Consider the following 22,175-nt stretch of genomic DNA (forward strand, 5'->3'; position numbering starts at 1 on the left):
TAACCCTGTAACATGGGTGGTGTTCATGACTTCATAATTGTTTTCAGAAAGCAGAGAGAAATATTTCTACCCTAATTCAATCAATTGTATAAAGACGTGTAGCATGTATTTTGTTTATTAATCTCACTGTGGCTCCCTCTAATTTTCCTACCTTTATTTTCTCTTTTGTTACATTTTTGTTACTTATTTTAATATTTTTGTTATTCTGAAACCATGGAAAGTCCTCTTAGAAAGAAAATGAGAAAAAATTTAATAAAATTTAAAAGTCTCTTAATCTAAGGTACATTGCTGAGCTTCAGATCAACTTTTCAGGTGTCAACTCTTTGATGCTCCATAAACATATCAAGTTATAAACACAAAGTCAACCATATTTTTTCCAAAATCCTATTTACCCACATCTTATATTCACTAGAATGTTAAAGCTGTTACTTTCTACCCAACTAAGCAATACAGAAACCTGCATGTCATCCTCAAATCTTTTGCTTCCATTGTCCAAACTATACCATCTATTGTACCTCCTAAACTTCCTTTAAATATATTCCCTTTTATTGAATTATCATTGGAACTGTCTTTAAAGACTCTCAGCCTTAGGTATGTAGATTCCTGAATTATGGTGCTCACTTCCCTTCATTCTTAAAAAGATAAATTCTTTAAAAATGTACATACAAATCTTATCACACCATTTCACTGCTCAGTATTTCACTGAACACAGAGTGCACCTTCACCATTGGGCCCTGTCCTTCTCTCCAACGAAGTGTATGTGTTAATGTTTTGAAGGTGATACATTATTTACAGACATAAATTTACATAACATGTTTTGTAACTTTATAATCACCATTTTATTTTTTATTGATTTTATGTATTTATTTTTAGAAAAAGGGGAAGAGAGGGAGGGAAACATCAATGTATAGTTGCCTCTCACGTGGCCCCCACTGGGAACCTGACCTGCAATACAGGCATGTGCCCTGACTGGGAATCAAACTAGCAACCCTTTGGTTTGCAGCCCGCACTCAATCCACTGAGCCACACCAGCCAGAGATATAATCAACATTTTAATCAAAAAGGTTATAAATTCATCAGAGAAGTAAGGGATTCAGGAAAACGATGATAATGTAAGTATATTTCTAACTTCTCAATACATGAGTGATGTAACCTTCCCTTAAAGAAAAGTTTGTAGCTAAATTAGATCTGGCAATAGTCAAGTTTAATAAATCAACTGTAAACTAATCCTTATAATGCTAAAAACAGAATTTCAAAAATCAATGTTAGGAGAAAAAATATAAAAATAAAGAAAGCAGAAGAGTAGATATGCAAGAGTATTGCAGATGGAGAAAGTAAGAAGAAAATACTATTAAAGAGGAAAGACTATAAACAAAATAATTTAGGATTTGAAGAAATTGGACATTATCTTTTTCTTTTTTGTTTTTTTTTACACATTGACCACATTTTCATTTCCTCAAAACTGTTAACTGAATATCGTTGTCATGCACTAAATTTTGTACATTATCCCCAAAACTACATGCATTAAGTTTATTATAAATATATTATTTAATATAATTTTGCACTAACTTTTAGCTAATATAAGTCATATTTCACAACAATATCTAATACGTATTCCTAACAGTTCTTCAGAATGAGAGACTTTTTCTGAACTTTTTATTTCTATTTTTAAAATAAAATTATTTTATTTGTCTTCAGGTACTTATTGGGTTGGCATTTTTCTTTAGGGGATAATTTTATTATACCTCCAAATTTATATCTACCCAAAAACTCAAAATGTGACTTATACGGAAATAGGATGTTTGCAGAGGTAATTAGTTAAGATGTGGTCACACTACGACCAGGATACCTGTACAGTGCAATACCATGTGACAAAAAAGACAGATTGGAGGGATGCTGCCATAAACCAAGAAATGCTAAGGACTGTTATCTGCCACTCTATGCTATAGGAGAGAGCCCTGAAGATCATTTGATTTCAGGCTTCTACCCTCCAGAACTGTGAGAGAATATTTTTTCTGTTTTTCAAGCAACCCAGTTTGTGATCAGTTGTTATGACAGCCCTCAGAAACTGATACAATAATACAATACTTCTTTACATTCAATCACTCTAATATTGAGTGTAGAAGAGGTTATGATGAATTTGGCTACAAATTCAAACAACTTTCCAAAAAGAACCATTTAGAGGTATAATTTTATGTAGAGGTTGATCATCAACTCCTTCAAATTTATTTTTTCTTTGCCCTAAAACTAAAAAAAGAATTAGAAAATAGTTTTCAATACATGTGCAATTTAAATAGGACAACTAGATAGAATAACTCAATTTAAGAATATCAGATTCCCTCACCTCTATCCAATTCCCATCCCCACAACCAAGGAAAAAACTCGCAAGGGTCATAAACCAGATGGGCCTAAATCCCAGCTCGGAGTCGCCATTAACATGACCAGAGGCTCTTCACCACCCTCTATGAAAATGGGCAAAATGTCACTCAAGTGAAGTTACTTTGAAGTATTTCAAAATAAATAACTTAAAATTGACTAATTTTCTAAAGAAAGAAGAGACCTTGAAAAACATCTGCTTTGTTGCTTTCATTTTACAGACAAGAAAACTAAGATCTAAAGAGCTTTTCTTGGTTATACAGACAATTAGTGATAGAATCATAGCTTGAACCTCGATCTTCCAACTTTTCAAACTGTATTGTCTTTGCACTGCAGCTACTATGATCTGGAGTGCCTGGCACTGATGGAACAAAATTCCCCACACCATATGACATGGTATAAGTCAACTGTGTTTTCTTTGGTTTTGCTTTTAGTGAAATATCCATTTTAGGAGTCTTCAAATGATATTTTTAATATGGTAAAATGTAGTTATAGATAAATAATACATTCAGCATAACTCTTTTTTAAGAGAATTGTAGTGTTGATGGCAGATGCTAGATTGACAGGCTTGAAGACTTGTTTTCAAATTATTACCAGAATATTTAGATCATAAATACCACATGAAATCATTTCAGTTATACTTAACCAGCATAGATCATTTTTAAAAATATGTCCATGGATTGAGAGTGGCTTCTACAACAGAGACTGAAATTAAACTGTGTCTATACCCAACAGATTTGTTACAGTAAAGCATACATGGGCAGAAGTGTGATAAAGCACACACATATACACACAACACACACACAAACACTCATTAGAAATGACAGAAGCAAAACTGGCTTATAAAACAGGAATGTTCACTTAGAAATCTACGATAAATTTGAGGTTGTAATCACTGGCTACATTCTAGTAGTGCTTGATGCCAGGAAGTAAAATAATGGCTAAAAGAATGCAATTAATCATTGTATTTACATAACTATCATTTTCCTATGTAAAGAGCTACCCTGGTGAGTGTTATAGCACTTGTCAATTAGTTCTAATTAGTGTTTCTACCTCTAAATGCTTGACTCCACTTTCAATTACAATTGTTTGTGTATCTACTGTACTAGATATCCTGGCATGAGGCCTGCTACACTTTAAGCATAACTATCCAGACTGAACACCCCTACTCAGGTAAGCAACACCACGCTGTCCTCTGTGAAGGTATAACAACTTCTTGTACTTGATATGGGCATCTAAGAATGACCCAATTATTGGCTACCTTCATGAAGACAAGGTAAACTTCTTCCTCAGATAGCCTCCAGAGACAACTAAAACGTTACTGCAATTAGTTTTGCAAAAACTCAGCCTTTGACTTGGTCATTCTGTTAAACAATATTTATTATTATTATACAAGTAAAATAATTACTGGTAAAAGTGAAATATTCATTCCCATACATGAGGGGGCCACCTAAAAAAACCCAGAACTATCTTCTGGAGGTGGGCCGCTTGTACTTACTACAGGCTTCTCCTGCTAGGTGAGTGTTCTAAGAACCCATCTGGATCAGTGTGCCAGCTGGTGGTGTTGTGAGAGGCTGCATTTGGCTTCACTGAATATTTTAGTAGGAGTCATCTCGTTTGCCCATTTCATGATGGGTGATTTATGAGTGCACCTGCCCACACTGCACTGAGCGTTCAGCAGTTTTCGACCCAAAACAGCATGACCACTGTGCCTCACCCTTTCTATTCACCTAATCTCACCCCGAGTGACTTTTTTTTGTTTTTTCAGATGAAAAAAGTCCTCAAAAGGAAACATTTTGACAATGCAGAAGAGGTGAAACAAAAACCAGCAGAAGCCCCTAAGAGGCATCAAAATCAACAAGTTCAAAAGCTGTTTTGAGCAGTGGAAAAAATGTCTCCACTGGTGTACTGCATCAAATGGAGAATGCTTTGAAGGTAACTGAACTTTAAACATATAAGAATAAATACACAATTTTTTAAATAAATAAATTCTTGTGTTTTGGGTCCCCCATTGTATAATCCCAAAATCAAATTTATTTGAAAAATCATTGGGTAGAATTAAGTATGGGACTATGCAGAAGCTGTTTAGGGATTTTTTTAGACTTTCAGCAAACCTAACTATTCCTTTTATCTATCTGCACAGAAGATACATGGTCACATATCATAGGCTTAAGACAACAGCCTTGGTTTTTTAAATAAAAATTATACCAAATTATGTTTTTGGTTATAAATGACTAATAAAATTGTTCAATTGATATTACAAATTGATTGATCCTTTTTGAAGGAAAATTTGCAATATTTATTAAATATTTTTAGTAACTATCATTTATCAAGTGCTCATCATATACTAGGCACTGTTCTAAGCACTTACAGCCATTCTTGTAACAACCCCATAAGGTAGGTACTAATATATTTCAATGAACCTAAGAAGGAAGTAATTGTAAGCAGCACATTTATATTACGTATATCCAAGAGAAAGAAAAAGATACTGTGAATAAACTATGTGAAACATTTTCTTGTCATTGACAATTTTTATTTTTAGTTATTCAGAGAGCTCTTTTACATTTAGACCTTGACTTTATTAGTATTAATGTTATGCATATGTGACACTGAATATATAAATTAAATCAAATGGTTGGGATTTTAACATTTGGGGTCCAATTCTTCTTAAATACATTTTGACTCAGAGTTAACAATGCCTTTTTTCTGACAAATATTATCCACAACTTCATCGAGATTGTTCATGATACAATATTTTTAATAGAATTCTCTACTATTATCTCTACAGTTTTTTTCAGGCTTTTGACACCCATTTGACAAGTTTTGTTGCTGGTATTATTTTATTTAAATGAAGGTGTCACAAGGTTTTCAGACAACTACAGGACTCAGTCCTGACCCTCAAGTTCCTTAAATAGCTTTTGAGGGGTTATAGGTGTCTAATTGTGGAACCAGTAAATAACCTACGTGCACACAAGTCAGCAATGACATCTGTGCCTTGCTAGCTGGTTGACAATGCTTGTTAAAATGGCATCCATGGGGAGATGGACTCAAACTTCAGAAATATTGTTATGTAAATAATCGACACACTAAGAGGTAGAATCCATGAGAGACAGTTTTTTATAGTGCCCTGTAGTCAGATTGCATGAGTGCTGTGCTCATGTAAGAGACAGCATGTAACCTGGTTCTTCCTCTTACTAGTTATCAATACATGACTTTGCACAGGCTATTTAAACATTTTACTTTTCAGTTTACTTATCAATAAAATGAATATAATAATAGTAACCTAAATTTTAAAGGTTATTTTGAGAATTAAAAATAGTAATAACAAATAACTATGTATGGTGTCAGGCAGGTACTAGACTTATGGAATAATCGCTTTGTAAGTTACATATTTTTCTAATTACCAGGTTGTACACCTGAAACTAACATAATATGTCAACTACAATTGAAAAATTTTTAAAAATAAGAAAATAAGTAGTAATAAGGAATCCACTTCTGGGTATTTATTTTATGGAAATGCTCATAAGTGTAAAATTACATATAAATATAGAAACAGATATAAAAATGAAAGGTTATTTTTTAATGTTGAAAAATTAGGACTCCTACATTTCTATCAATATATTAGTTACATAAATCACAATATATACAATTAGCAGAATACTAGATAGCTATTAAAAATAATGAAATAAGTCTACAAGCACTAACATGAAACAATAACCAAACTAAATTAAAGAAAGAGCAAGTTTTAGAACAGAATGGCCCCATATTTAAAATAAACAAGCAAGTGAACAATCATAAATACGCATGCACATGTTCCTATGCATATATATATGTATATGTTATGTATGTTTAAAATTGTTTTTCAAAAGTCTAAAACTTCTATAATCGAAAAAACAAAATTAACTGTGAGATTATACATTTTATACATGTATTTAATATATGTATTAGGTATATTTTATAAAATTTTATACCAATAAGATGTTAGGAAAATAAAAGGAATGTAACAACCTGAGCAGTAACATCCCTGAATGCTTTATCAAAAATAAAATTGCCTTGGTCAAATTTTTTTCCATCAGTCAATATTCACTGTAAATATGTCAGCGTGTTCCTTCAGCAACCTTTGCCATTCCTTATTTTTCCTCTATATCCATTCTCATGTATTTTATATCTTTTCTTTAAAGATTTTATTTATTTATTTTTAGAGGGGAAAGGAAGGAGAGAGGGAGAGAAATATCAATGTCTGGTTGCCTCTTGTGTGTCCCATGCTGGGAACTGGCCTGCAACCCATGTGCCCTGACTAGGAATCGAACCATGGTTGCTTGGTTCCCAGGCCCACGCTCAAGCCACTGAGCTACACCAGCCAGGTCATATATTTTATATCTTAATGGGGAGTTTTCTATTCCTAACATCTGCTATCAAGTTATAGAGATGCCCCCACCTGTCATAGTAGAAGCAGATCTACTAAAAAATGTGGCCCATTTCTGAGTTCATCCTCTGAATTTCAAAAAGCCACCTGTAATCACTTGCACAAGTAAGGTTTGGGAAACTAGCCCCCCCCTTTCTGGAATCCTGCTTTTCCTGCATCCAGATCAAGAAGAAGAGAGAGCCATAAAGGTATTTGATATATGGATGCTCTCTTCAGAGCCAAGCCATGGACCTTATCATTAAAAACACATTTTGAATTTGTATGTGATTTTTAAACACTTCACTTCCATGTAAGCATTTTATTGTATAGAAGAACCAAAAGTAATAGAAGCTAACAGAAGAACAAACAGAAAGATGAGATGATATGTTATGCTTAGAAAATGTTTATTTTTTAATGTTAGCTCTGAGTAATTCAAGAAATACTTTGTGTATTGCCTCTAAAGAGAAAAAAAATAAAACAAGAAACTCACAATGACCTGCAATCAGCAGCCTTTCAGCATCTCCATTTCATTAAGGCATCTTGGCTGTCAACTAAGGATAAATTTTCTCTCATGAAACTCTGCATATTCATCTTTAATTGATTCTTTTGTGCATTTACTAAAGGTAGATCTCTTAACACAACATCTTGACATCTTTATTGTTACCATAAAGGTACAAATTGGCACAAGCCTTTGGAGAGGAAACTTCGAAAAATACCCCTATGCAGATTTATGAATTAACATCATAATCATACTCTTAAGAACTAAGAATATCAATACTGAAAATTTAATGCAGGATTAGAACTTTACTAAATGCTTCACAAAGATTATCCAGTGATGTTCTGTAAACCCACTCTCCAGGAAGACGCAGGAAAGCTCTCATTTATAGCAGTTGCCAACTTCTCTGGTATAAATATTCCCCCCACAGCTGATTTTAAACTACCAAAATGCTCATATATACCTCTCAAAATTTCTGAATGATTAACAACAGGCCGGCTCCAGCACATGATCACATTCTACCCTCAAAACAGAACTTTCTAATAGAAATTATCACCCACTTTTATAGATATTTAAACTGAGATAGAAATTAGTGAAATCATTTTCCCAAATTTGCACTGTTAGTTGGAGGCCAGGGGTTGTCTTTCTTAGCTTTATGCTTTTGCATATGTATTATAATTCTAATCTGTTTCAGAGAAAAATGCAAATTAGCAACCAAAGAATAAACTAAATCAGAAAGAAAACTCAAAGCCAAACTTTCCTCTGGTGTGCTATTTGCCTAGAAAAACCTGCCACGGTAATGGATTCCAATGGGGTGTATAACTTAGCAGTTAAAAAAAATATCCTAGCCTGAAAACAGAACTGACAAAGCTTTAGTACATACTTGACATATTTTTTAAAGATTTTTTTAAAACTGTGTTTAGTGCTATAAAATAAGAGTTAATTAAGTGTCTAAAGTTGCTGTGTCTATAACATGGCAATATTTGGGAGGAAAAAAATGAGTAACTTCTCCTAAAATTATTATTAATCATTTAGTAACAAGTATCATGCCTCAATATTATAAATATTTCTATAAAAGGGTAAAAAGAATAACTCTTACAGAAGATTTAACAAAATAGACCAGAGTAAAGGAGATTTAGAAAGAATTGCATGGATGACTTTTCCATATTAATTACAAGCATTATCCTATCAAGGAAGTCATGGAAATGAAGCTATTTTAGAAGGGAGCTAATGTAGTAGAAAGAAAAAATACTGAACATGTAAATTACTTGGCACTGAAACCTGAGTATGAATCCCAGTATTCCTACCTATAATCTGTACATCCATAAATAAGTTGTTTAATATTTTTCTGAGCAAAAAAGAAGTCCTGACCAAATTCAAGTGATAAGATGATAATAGCTCATTTTTTTTTATCAATTTGAATGTGGTAAGTGATTCTCATGCACTGATTCATATAATCCTCTTAACTCCATGAGGGAGTTTCTAGCTCATTTTGCTGATGGGAAGCTGTTCTGCTCAGAACACAGCTATTAACTGGTAGAACTCAGAGCCAGGGTTTCTCACCTCCAAACCCCCTTATTCATCACTCCATATTTTGTACGCAAATAATGAGCACTTCTAAAACTGATGTGTTGATGTCATTTCCTACAAAAGGTTCTGGAGACCAGGAACTGTTCATGTTCCTTTCTGTATCCCCAAATATAGTAACACACTAAGTGCGTGAATGAATACAGAAATGAACGTGTCGTTGATGATAGCTGAACATAATCAATACTCTACTGTGAATACTGTCATAAACTCAGAATCTATCTGTGTGTTTTAAGAAAACCTTGTGAATTCCAAAGAAATGAGTTTGGGCATCGATTGGTAAGGTAAATTAATAACAATTGACCACCCAAATGTAAATATATCAATGCCTTTATAAGAGTTTTATTAGAAACTATTTTTGTGCTGAGTTGTAATTGAAAGAATTTTGATTTGAATACTTTAGAAAATAATTCTTTATAATACCTTTCTTTTCTAAATTTTGAAAATGTAACACTTGGTCTTATTGCTGCCTCTACCGGTATTTGATAGAAAGAAAATATTGTTGAGTGTTAAGTCTCCAAGTCAACATTAAAAGTTAGAAGTAGCATACTTTAATGGAATATTGCTTAACTTCATCTCCTTGTTCAATTTTTTTACTATTTCGAGAGTTGGGATTTATTATTTTGAGCTAATAAGACCAAAACTGCTAGAATGATCTCTGTTTAGAAGTTAAAATCTCTATTCTATTACATCCCACATATATGAAAGCTTATGGTCCAAATCACAAAAGAAATAAATATAAAAACAAAAGTAAAGGCCTACAAACAATACATGTCCTACTATAATCAATAAAAATGGTATGCTTCTTTTTATAGGGCAGAATATATAATTTCCCTCATTATGAATTATCCTAAGCTTTAAAAATATTGGTGATAAGTAGAATATACATTGCTGCTACATGTTCAGTCATTTAAATATATTTTTCTCTGTGTAACTTTTCAATGTATAATATGGTATTGACAAAGAAGACAGAGATGGTAACGGAGGGGGAAGAGGGAATGCGTGTTTTAGTTTTTCCATCCCTAAGCATTAATCTAGTTTTTTAGCATTAATTTGAGCACTGTCAGACATAACACTACCAGTTAGGAAAAACAGAGTCTTTCAAAGAGAGATTTTGAAGAAGACTTAGAGGAAGTTGTTCTTTTTCCCTCAAGAACTAGCTAGCATAATTTACTCACTGGATGGGGGGATGAGTTAGGACAGTCCACAGAAATTCTTGTATTTTTATAAAGCCAGCAACACATAACCCACTTGCAGCCAGCCACTTCTTCAGCATTTAATCCAGTCAGCATGAATATTAACAGAAGAGGTTCACAAACAGTCTCTAAAACTTCTTATGCATGAAACTTACAGATGGGCTGTGAATCACAGGTGTAAGCTACATCTTTCTGGATAAAGTAGATCATGATCACTCATTATAAAACCCCTTCATGGTGGGCACATCTAGAATATTGGCCCTGACTGAACAGATCATGACATTCTATTATAGTCCATCATTTCCATGATCTGGGTACCTAGACAAAGGATTTTATGTTTAGCCAGTTTCGAACCAAGAATAACATAATTACAATTTCATATTATTTGTTATAACCCCAGTTCATTATATTAAGAAATAACTCTGGTTTCCCCTAGGAAATCTTCAAAGATTTGAAACAGCTTAGAAAATACAAAGACTGGAGACAGGGATGGGAGGGAGAGGAGAGGAAGTAACTGCAGCCAACATGACATCTTTGTGGAGTCATTCGACTCTCTCAGTACAGTAAATAGAAAGGGTATAATGGAGAACAATTGGGGTATTTTACCAACCTCTTAGAGCTCAGCTTATTAGGGGTAACTACTCTGGGAAAGAACTCAATGGAAGCAGAAAACTGCAACAAGGTTTCAGTTCTTTTTACTCTGCCAGTTAAATGACCATCCTCCAGGCCAGGCTTATGGGGGACTCTGGAGAAGAGAAAGTTCTCGTTGACTCTAAGGGTCTCTGAATTTGGATATAACCAGCACCCCAGGCACCAGAACTCTAACCTGATGAGAGAACTGCAAAAGAATGACTCCCATTCAAGCAGCTTGTAAAGGACCATAAAATATTGTTGTAAGAAAAATATCCTGGCTTGCTGGTTGATTCCTTTCTAGACTTTATAGATACTGTTCATCAGGCTGGAAAAGCTATGAAACTGCAAAACAAACTTATCAGAGTGAAGCAAGAAGTGACCCAGCAAAGGACTCAGCAAAACAGAGTGCTGGACCAGTCCTACCAGAAAAGACATAGAGTAGACTCTACTTGGAAATCTCTGTTTAGGACTCTAATATTAATGGAACCACAAGAAGCAACAGCACATCAGACTTTGGTACAAGGAAGCAACAGAGCATGACTGACAAGGATTAGCTTGCTCCAATCAATCTATGCATTGATGCATCAAGGAACGCTTATTGTGTGCCTTGTATGTGTTGCACTGAGGGAAAACACTTTTTAAATTGCTACATCCAAGAAAAGCAACTACTTATAGTGTACTCTAGAAAACAGTATCGGTGAGTAAATAAATAAGAATAAAGCTAATGACATTTTAGACTAGAGAGTTGATTGTTCACATCGACAACCTTCAGAGAAGGACTCATGAATGAAGTGTTCAGAATTTGAGTTAGTCTTAATAAGTGAACAGATAAAAGGAATGAGGAAATGCATTTAGTATAGCCCAGGGGTGGTAATGGCACACAGAAAACTGGAGAAGCAGAAACACATGAAGCACATTTACAGTGTGTGTGAGGCTGATGAGGATGAATATGATGACACATACATACGCACATATGTTGAGCTCTGTTTGTTTATCTATGCCTTCTATTTCCTTATTCTATTTCCTTTTTCTTGGCTAAAGTACCACTTATTAGTTTTGTGACCTTGAGTAAGTTACCTACCTTCCCCTATTATCAGTTCTCTTGAGACATGGAAATAACAATTGTCTCTAACTCACTGCATTGTTTATAAATTAAAATAAATGCTAATAGGCTTGAAACAGAGATTGGACCATTTTAAGTACTCAACATGTGTCTGCTGATACAATTATTTCTATTATCATCTCTTTAGGCCATATATCCTTCATCCTTTCATGGTCCTTTCATCAGACTTTGAGCTCCATGAAGGCAGAAACTGTGTCTTACTCATTTCTGGCTCTAAAGATCTAGCACATTCCCAGGTGTATAGTTAGTGCTCATGACTATCTCTTGAATATTGGATAACATTTGTGTGTTATCATGGGGTTTTCAAGTTCACATGCTAGCTCACTTTCTCAGGCTTCTCTTCCTGGACTGCTCTAGGGTCCCCTTCCTTTCCAGATGCTATTGGTATTGCTTCTCTATTGTTATATTTGGCCTAATGGTTATCATGATCCACACTGTTGTTTTCACCCATGGAATTTCAGAGAAAGTAGAAATAATAATCCGTCATTAGTAATACATAATTCTGGCTCTGATCTCCCAATTCCATATAATGAGCTAGGCCTGCTCAAATGTGAACCTGAAAAAATCTAAAAAGAGTACCTAGTTAATGAGCTTTGTAAGTTCTGCTCCCCATAACTTATATTTCTACATTAAAACAATTTGTTGCCTATAGGAGGTAAAGTACCATTATGCCTACTTACATTCTGGAAAAGATCTGTTAGCATCCACACACTCTGGATGGTTCAGGCTAAGTTAAAAGATAATTTTCTTCTCCAGCTATTTAGATTATCAAAAAATATATAGCCATGTAAGATTACTTTGCCTTTTCTGACTTTATAAAGTTGCCTGCTTGTTACCTTTTTTTATCTAAAGCCTGTAGGCAGATTCTAATTTGGCCCTGCAAATAAATCTGTTTGGCCCTGGGCTGAGGGAAGATGTTAATTTTCATGACTGTTTTAGAACACATCAAAATTCAGTATGCATTTTTCTTTTTGGGATTTCAAAGCAATATGCTTAAAACATGCAATTTAGAACTAGAACATATACAGCATTTAAAAATATTCAGGTTCTACCAAGAATCCATCCGGTCTATTATTGCAATGAGTAAGATACAAAGATATCTTTATCTGGTTGTGAATGAAACTATCTACTTAGAAAAAAGTTCAAAGTAAAATTTTATCTCTTTTAATTCTACAGAGGTTCTAGCTTTGACAGTAGAAATTTGGTGTAGTTGAGAAGAGAGAAATGATAAAACAATATACATTAAGCATTTCTCAAAAAATTAATTAAAAAATGGTTTGCAGTCATTAATATTTGTTTTTCTATAGCTCAAGTAACATTCTTAGCTTAGTCAACAAATGTAACAAAAAGTTATTGAGAAATATGAGTCATTTAATTATGAAGGTCTATTAGTATGGACATGTTAAACATTTCTACAGCTTCATCCATAATACAGGATAGAACAAAAATATGTTTACAGTTGCGAGTACACGAAACAGTTTATTCCTATATTATTATTTGTTAATTATTGTATTATTTTCCATAAGAACAACTGTAAGTATCTTTTTTCCCAACACTATATTTGTGCTCTTTTATGTCAAGCAACAGGGACTCTTTCCTGAGACCAGTAGCTAAGAACTTTTAAAAATGGTCTAAAAGAAATGAATTTGTAATTACTCACCTGTATGCCAGAATGCACTTATAATCAGTCTAAAATAATTTATTCCTAAGCCAGTAGAAGAAAGACAAATGTCATAAGTAACTAGAGTCTAATGAACAAAATAAACTAAGGAAGAAAATAGAACCAGAGACATAGAAACATAAAACAGGCTGATAGCTGTGGGAGGAGAGGAGAGAGAGGGAATGGTAGGAGGAATGGGAAGGGATTAGTCAAAGAACATGTACAAATGACTCATGGACAATGGAAAGGAGACTGACTGTTGGTAAGAGAGGTGGGCTGGGTGGAGGAGGGTAAAAGCAAAAAATGTTGAGACAACTATAATAAAATAAACAATAAAAATAAAGTAGAAAAATTAGGGGTCTATTGGGGGGATTAAATGTGTTAATGCATATTAGCCATTCAATAAATGTAAGAAGTTATTATAATTTTCAAAAAAGAATTTATTCCTTTGGTTTTGTGTTGTCCTATCCCACAAGAATGCCAAAAATTGGAAGGTGACTGGAAATGTGATTACATGTTACGTTGTTCTTACCTGAACCAAAATGATGTTGTTGAAATGCATTCAATTACTTTCTGCCCTCCCATCCAAGGTAGACATTTCTTGTATCAAAATGATATCAAGAGTGAAATACTGAATAGTCTTATACTCATGTAAAGACTCCAGATAGCTCAATCTGAAAAAATAAAGAGCAGGAGAGAAATGTTCTTGCTAAGTTCTTCTTGCTAAGAACTTACTGCTTTTAGGACCCCTTTCTCAGGTGAAAACTAGCTGCTCTGACCTTGGCCTCATCCACTTCGAAGCTGCTCCTAAAATGAAGCAATAACTTATAGCTTTTCAGAGGACACTAGATTTCTATCATGTATTTTTTGCACAGGCATTGCTACTTTCTGGAAACAGATGCTCTATGACCACAACAGTTAACATAATTTGAGAGTCTACTGTGTGCCACTCTCCTTGCTAAGAACTTCATGCATATCTCATTCAATTTCACAATAACATAAACACCATTGAAACCTCCATTTTAGGAAGAAGGAAGCTAAAGTTCAGAGAGGTAAGTAGTCCAACCAATCACAGGTACAAACAAGCAAAGCTGAGATCTGAATACACTCAGAGCAATCCCAGGACCCTTACCTTACTACCACGCTGCTTTGCCTCACTTTCATTATGCTGTTGGTATAAAAAAGTGAGGAAACCTTAACTTTTTGAAAAAACAAAACCAATGATAATGAAATGAAATTTAGAGAGAAAGGTAAGTGAATGCAACAACCAAAGCAAAGGATGAGGAGAAGGAGCCTTGGCAAGATCGAGCACATGGGACTTTACCTGACAGTCAGCTAAAAGGAGGCACATTCAAACAAAGTCAGCCAAAGAAAATATTTTAACTTATTAGAAAAGCTAAAATCAAATGATACCATAAACCTGTGAACCCTAGGAAACACAGCAGCAAGCAGATATACCTACCATGCTACCAAAAGAATTAAGATAGCACAAGGGGGCACGTGCATGAGGCACATACCAGTAGGTGCAGAGCTTCCAATCCAGGTGCCCATTGGATCAGCACTGGTCCTAAATACTCAAAACCTTTGAAAGCTTTCTTTGGAACTGCTTTCAAAATTCATGGTGAAAAGCCATCATTACTTGAGACTGGATTCTTCACAAATTACCAGGGAAATTTTTTTAAATTATTGATTGATTTCTCCGCAGTTAAAACAGAATTTAGTTTAGTTTGTATTAGTTTTCTAAGGTTTCCATAACAAAACACCACACACTGGGTGGGTTAAGCAGCAGAAATGTATTTTTCCACAGTTCTGGTGGCTGGAAGCCTCTCTTCTTAGCTTACAGAAGTCAGCCTGCTTGTAGTGTTTTCACATAACCTTTGCTCTGTGAATATGCCTTCCTGCTGTCTCTCCTGCTTTGTCCTAAGTTCCCCTTCATATAAGAATACCGGTCAGACTGCCATAGTGTCCACCCCAACAACCTCATTTTAACTTAATTATCTCTTTACAGGCCCTATAGCTCATTACAGTCACATTCTGAGGTACTGGGAGTTAGGGCTCCAACATCTGAATTTTGAGAGAACTCAGTTCATTCCATAGTGAGTATTCACCAAACCATGAGATGTGTTCTGATTTATTTTGGGGCCGACTTAATGTATCCAGCAAGTCATTAGTGATGCACAGGCTTAGAATTATAGAAATAAATAAATAAATAAATAAATAAATAAGTAAATAAATAAATAATGAAGCAAATGGAAGTCATTTTTATTAAACAAATAATCTCCCAATCTTGTTGCCATGTTGTGGACACTGTTGCTTTGCTATGTCTTAATTAAAAGACAGGCTTATTAGATATATCCTTGAAATAACCCAAATTTTTCTTATATGTAATAAAAAAAAGTGATTACTGCCATTGAAAAACTATGGTGTTCTGGACACTTTCGAAATACCTTTCAAATACCTTATTTCACTTATTGTCACAATAGCTCTATGAGGCAGAGATTGTGATTCCTGTCTTACTAATGAAAAACCCAAGGGTTAAGAATTTTAAGTACTCTGGCCCAAATCACATGCTAGTAAGTTATAGAGCCTAGATCCCAACACAAATCTGCTTGTCACAAAAGCCCATATTTTTACCAATAATCGAAACTATTTCCTGAGGCCTCAGTATAGTTGTTCAAAGCTAGTAATACTCAATTCTGTCAGATGAGATATTTATATAACTGAGTAAGAATAATAAAGGTAAGAATGAGGTTGCTAGTATAAATTCTACTTATATTTATTAATTACCTAGACTGTATTAAGTATGTACCAGACCATGAGAATGAACAGGACATAGTCCTTCAAGAAACTCATAATCTGGTGAGAAAGACAGGCATTTACACAATCAAACTGCCATGGAATAGAGTAATTCCTAGAGACTTTTATTCAGTCAGTATGTTGCCTAAGGCATAATTTATTAAAAGTATAAAAGTCTTCTAGATTATAAGATACACTAAATACTATAGTAATTCCTACCATAATATAAGTGAATATCATTTTACAATAAAAAGTAACTGGGCAAATAGCAAAAAATCCTGTTTGCATGTTCTTAAGTCACAGTTCTATCACATTCTATTTCAGTAAATTACAACAAAGCTCAGCTGAACTGTTTCATTTGACTTTCACTATAACGTTTTTACAAACCAGTTTCTGATCAATGATGCCGTGGCTGTGGAACTGAGAACATGGTAATACTTATCCTTCTATACTTTGAATTCCAGCCCTCTGTTTACCAAGCATAAAGGCAAATGCCAGTTAAACTACTCTTAGTTCCATCTTTCTGATGTTCAAGTGCAGGAACAATTATCTCTATCAATATTTAATGGCCTAATCCTAAGCAGAAAGTGCCACAGTGTAGGCAATAGTCCTGTTAACATGCTGTTAATTTGCAAGCATAGAGACAGAAATGGACTATACAGTTGCTGAAAATGCACAGCAGTACATTTCCCTAAGGTAAAATTCTCTCCGCATTCTTCAGTCTACCTTCATTGGTAATAGGGGAATTAGAAACATTTCAGAGTTGTGTTCAGTGGGTTAAGCTTGTTCACTCTTTAAAATTCATGGAAAGAATAAAGTTTTCCACTTCCCAGTTTTTTGAAAAACAAGGTTTTGCATCTCCCCAATTCAAGACACTCATCTCATGACCCCAACAACCTGCAATTTTATTTTGTTTGACTTGGTCTTTTTCTGATTTAATGGTTTAAACAGCCATTGTTATATAACAAGAGTCATTGCCTAGATACTTGAAATCTAGATCATTGGACTTGAATTAGCAATCTTTCTATAATATATGAGATATAAATGACAACATAACAAAAGTCACAAGTAATTTTAATGCAAATAATTTTTACAACTACACCATGAACAGAGAGAACATCAGCAGCCTGAATAATTTCACTCAGAAGATCACAGTGCTGAGTGTTTATTGACTGTTTAGGATATGTTCTCTTTCCTTCCCTATACTTTTAAAAAGACTGAAGACTGGGGTAGAGGGATTTAGGAGGAAATCTTCCACTAAAACCTTCCTTTGAGAGAAATCTTAGAGAAAAGGTGGGCAGGGAAATCATGTAAAGATTCAAAAAGCAAGAGTAACCGTAGGAGAAACAAAAGATCTTTTTTTGTGTGTTTATTAAGAGGCTAAATACATTCCTGGCTGCTGTACTTGAGAATGAAGTTTGTATATCTTTCATGACTTCCAGTTTGACCTTAAAAATTATCTAACCTCCTATAAGTCTAATACAATTGATTTTTAAACCCAATTTAGTTACAATTTTTCACTGAATAGAAAATTTCAGCAAGTTTCTCTCTTGAAGGTGATGTATTACTTAAAATGCTTTCAGAATACTTCCATTATTTTTCTTCCTTTTTTATACTTTATGATTATCCAGATTTCCAAGGGCTAAATAGATGGCAAACAGCTTGTCAGTAGTAAAGAATAAAGCTCAAATTCATTTCCCCTAAGTATAAAGGAATAAATACCAAATTCTTCACAATTGTCTAACTGGAGTAAAAGCAAAAAAAGTTTGATCAGTTTGGTAGTCTGATTGACTTGAATAAACATAGTAATAGATACTCATTTTTTATAGGTTTCAGAGGAAAGGACTTCATGCTTTTATATAATTATCTTGTTCTTGCAAGGAGGAGTGTATGGTTGTCCTTATAAAAATATTTCTTGTTCCTGGGCCAAATACAGTTCTTAAGTACTATGTTTATATCCTGATCTGCCATGTTTATATAGCAGAACTCAAGGGCAGAAATGTCATCTGTCAAAAGCATCATCATTCCCATAAGCCTATCTAATATATAAATTATTTGGAGTAGATTAGAATCTTTCTCCATAAATGTTTATCATCATAAAAGCAGGCTCAGGCCCAATGTAAAGTGGAGGAGCAGATGACTGTTTTTAAAACCCTGCCACTGCCCTCCATCAGGAACCTAGTGACCACTGACTGCCTGGTATCTTTCCTTCCACATCTCACCTAGACAACGTTTCTGTCCATGACCTTCTCTTCATTCACTGAGCCCCTACCACATGGAGTCAGGCCGTGCGCCAACTAAGTTACATCAATGAACCAGACAGAGGTTACTGGTCCCAGGAGGCTCACATTCTAAGAAGGGAAATAGAAAAGAAATAATCTAATAAATGAGTAAATTATATAGGATAATATGCCTATATTAGCAGATAATATGGCTATAGAAGAAAGAAAGGCATGGTAAAGAGGATGAGGATAGCAGGGGTGGGAGGTGTGGGGAGAGGATTGTATTTCCCAATAGAGAAACCAGGATAGGCTACGCAAAGAAGGTGGCTTTTGATTAGTCAGCCATGTGGAAGTCCAAAAGAGAGGTCCAAGCAGGAAAAAGACTATGACTAAAAAGGTCAAGGTATGCTTGGTGTATGTGAGGGACTACACAGAGGCCACTGTAACTGAAATGGAGAGAGCAAGGAGAGGAATAGGAAAAGGGATGAGTAAAAAAAAACAGGCTGAGAGAAGAGTGGGGATCCTGGGAGGCACAGGGAAGCTTTGGCTTTTGATCTGTCTTAAATCTCATTTCACAAAGTTCTGTGCTCTTTTTAAGATCTAGAGCTAATGAGATTGATAATATATTAATTTATTCATTTATTTAATTCTTTATTTATCCATTTATTCAACAAATAGCATTTATAGAGGTCACAATACTACTAAGAATGATAGGCCTATTTTGCATGATAGAAAGACGGTTAACAGTCTTCCTATCCACAGTTAATAGTAAGCAAAGGAGACATAATCCCTGTCCTCAGAAGTTTACAATCTAGTGAAGAAGACAGACAGGAATGTGACACTGCTATGAAGCCAATGAAGCAGCAGTGCATGGTGCTATGGGAGTCTGGAATAAGTGAACTGGACTTGTCATGAAGGTGCTGAGACAGCAGCAACTACGTGGCAAGTGAAAGGTAAAAGGCACAAACTAGGCAGTCTAGAAGTGCTTAGGGGAACCTGAAAGGGCAGGCAGAAGAAGGGTGACTGCAGGAGACTGAAAGAAGGAGGAGTGGTTGGAGCCCAGAGAGCTGACAGAGTACAAGGGATAAAGCCTAGAGAAGTGGCTATGAGGGAGGGGATTGGATGTGCTGTGGCTCAAAAACCACAATGAGCAGTTTGCCTTTCTCCTAAGCTTAATGGGAAGCCAGTAAAGATATTAAGTAAGGTAGTGACCTGGTCAAATTTAAGTTTTTATGATCACTAATCCATATTCTGTATGTCTTAATGAGTTTAGATAATTCCTCCAGATACTTCATTTGCATTTTAAGGGAGCCTTATAGAGGTAATGCTGAACCCAGGCAGATCCTGGTGGAAATTTTAAATAATGTAGCAAGTTGATGAGAAAAAATAACTTGAGTAGGAAAATTATTGAGCAGCCCATAAATTAAGTCAGGGAATGAAGTCATATTCTGTATATTAAGCCTGTACAACGTGGCTTTCATTAAACTATTAAGATGTCAGTGAAGAACAAAATATTGGTTTAGTGTGAATACTAAATCCCTTTTAGTTTTGATAAGCATTTTGAGGACTGACAATGTTAAATGACTTTCCCAAGGTCACAGAGAAATTTTATACAAGTTAATTCAGCATAAATTGCTTTAAGAAGAGTAAAATGCTTTCCACAGTGGCTGTACCAATCTGTATCACCACTAACAGTGCGCAAGGGCTCTCTTTTCTCCACATCCTCACCAGCACTTATTGTTTGTTGATTTATTGATGGTAGCCATTCTGACAGATGTGAGATGGTACCTCACTGTGGTTTTAATTTGCATCTCTCTCATGAGTAATGATGTTGAGCATCTCTTCATGTGTCTGTTGACCATCAGTATTTCCTCTTAGGAGCAGTGTCTATTTGTGTCTTCTACCCATTTTTTAACTGAATTGTTTTTATTGTGATGTTGAGTTTTAAAAATTTTTTATAAATTTTGGATCATAAACCCTTATGAGATGTATCAGGAAATATATTCTCCCATTCAGTGCATTGTCTTTTCATTTTGTTGATAGTTTCCTTTGCTGTATAAAAGTTTTTTAGTTTGATATAGTCCCATCTGTTTAACATATTTTACTGTGTATAATGTGCACCCATGTTTTTGGCCCAAACTTTCAGGAGAAAAATCTTTTGTTTTAATTTTTAATTCAATTATTTATTTATTTATATTTAGATATGCACTTTTTGTATTATAAAGGAATTTTAGCATTTATTATTGAACATATTATGGTACAAGAAATTTTATGTAACAAATAATTACAAAACACAAGAACAGATACAAGATACAAGATACAAGAAATTTTATGTACCAGTAATAAATTATGGTATTTATGCATCATAGAAAGCCAAGAACTCTTTGTCACTGTCAATATCGGAAGTATCATCTTCTTCAGTTTCAACATTACTGCTGTCTTCTAAAGAGTCACTTTTCTCATCCTAGTAAATTTCATTGTCCTCACTTCCATCCAAGCACTACTGATGCTTGCTGCCTTTTTTAAATGATTTCACCACCACATCCTTAACTCCATTCCACGATCTTAGATCCAACCACAAACATGGGCAGGGATGCTTCCTTGATCCTGCCTGTAGGTGTTAAGTCATTACCAGCTGACTGCATCCACGAAGTCCACTCTTTCTTCATTAGGGCCTTAAAGGGACAAATCAAGAGGTTGAAGTTGGCCGGTTAGCCCACCGGGTACCACAGCAAGTTGGGTTTTCAAGTCCACTGCACTTGCTTTTGCACTTTACGTAACACAGGCTATGAAGTGATCAAAAACAAGCAAAGCTAGTTTTTTTAAGTAATCCTCCAGGCCTTCCAGACCAGACACTGTTAAACCAGATTTTCATGCCTTCTTCTTTCATTTCATCCTTTTTCATGCACATGGACAATAACTCCACTTGGAATCTTTTCTTTAGGAAATGTTTTTCTTTTAAAGATAATCATACATGGTAGCTTTGTCCCATCTGCACAACAGGCTAGAACAACAATGAAATGTGTTTTCTCATGACCAGTAGTTTTAACAATCATGGTCTTTGCTCCTTTGACATCCACAGTTCTGTTGGATGGCACATCAACTGTGAGTGGGGCCTCACCCACATGGTGATTTGGGACAGCTCAAAGTTATACTAAGTCTTTCAAAGATGGATAACACAAGAATGAAATTCTAAAACTTGATTCTCATAGGCTGCTTGAAGTTTCGGAGCAAGTTTTGTTCATGTCCCCATGCTCAAAAGTTCTCTCTTCGAAAAGTTAAAATGCCATTTACATGTCTTTGAGAAATTATCAATGCTTTTTTCTCATGCCATCCTTTTACCTTCTTCTTATATCATTATGGTCAAAACAGAGATCCCAGTGCAACGCTGCTCCAGAATCCAGGTCTTCACCTCCTGCTCCACCTCTGACTTTGGAGGCTTTCTTCCCATTGCCTTCTTCTGTCTGGGCATCTGAAGAAGCTTTTTCCTCCTGTTGCCTCCACAGTGTGATGACACTCTCGGTGGGAGGAGGTCCAGAGGATCTCTCAGCAGCTCTGCTGCCTGCTTTTTAGGATATTTAATAACTTTTAGCTTAAAGCTTGCTGTGTACAAAAACCATCTCAACATTTTCCAAGGGATTTTCCAATAATTTGTCCCACCTAAAGTGTACAAAGAGAAAG

Source organism: Artibeus jamaicensis, unplaced genomic scaffold (assembly GCF_021234435.1).
Source record: "Artibeus jamaicensis isolate MK-2021 breed Jamaican fruit bat unplaced genomic scaffold, CSHL_Jam_final contig_373, whole genome shotgun sequence".
Taxonomy (NCBI): Eukaryota; Metazoa; Chordata; class Mammalia; order Chiroptera; family Phyllostomidae; genus Artibeus; species Artibeus jamaicensis.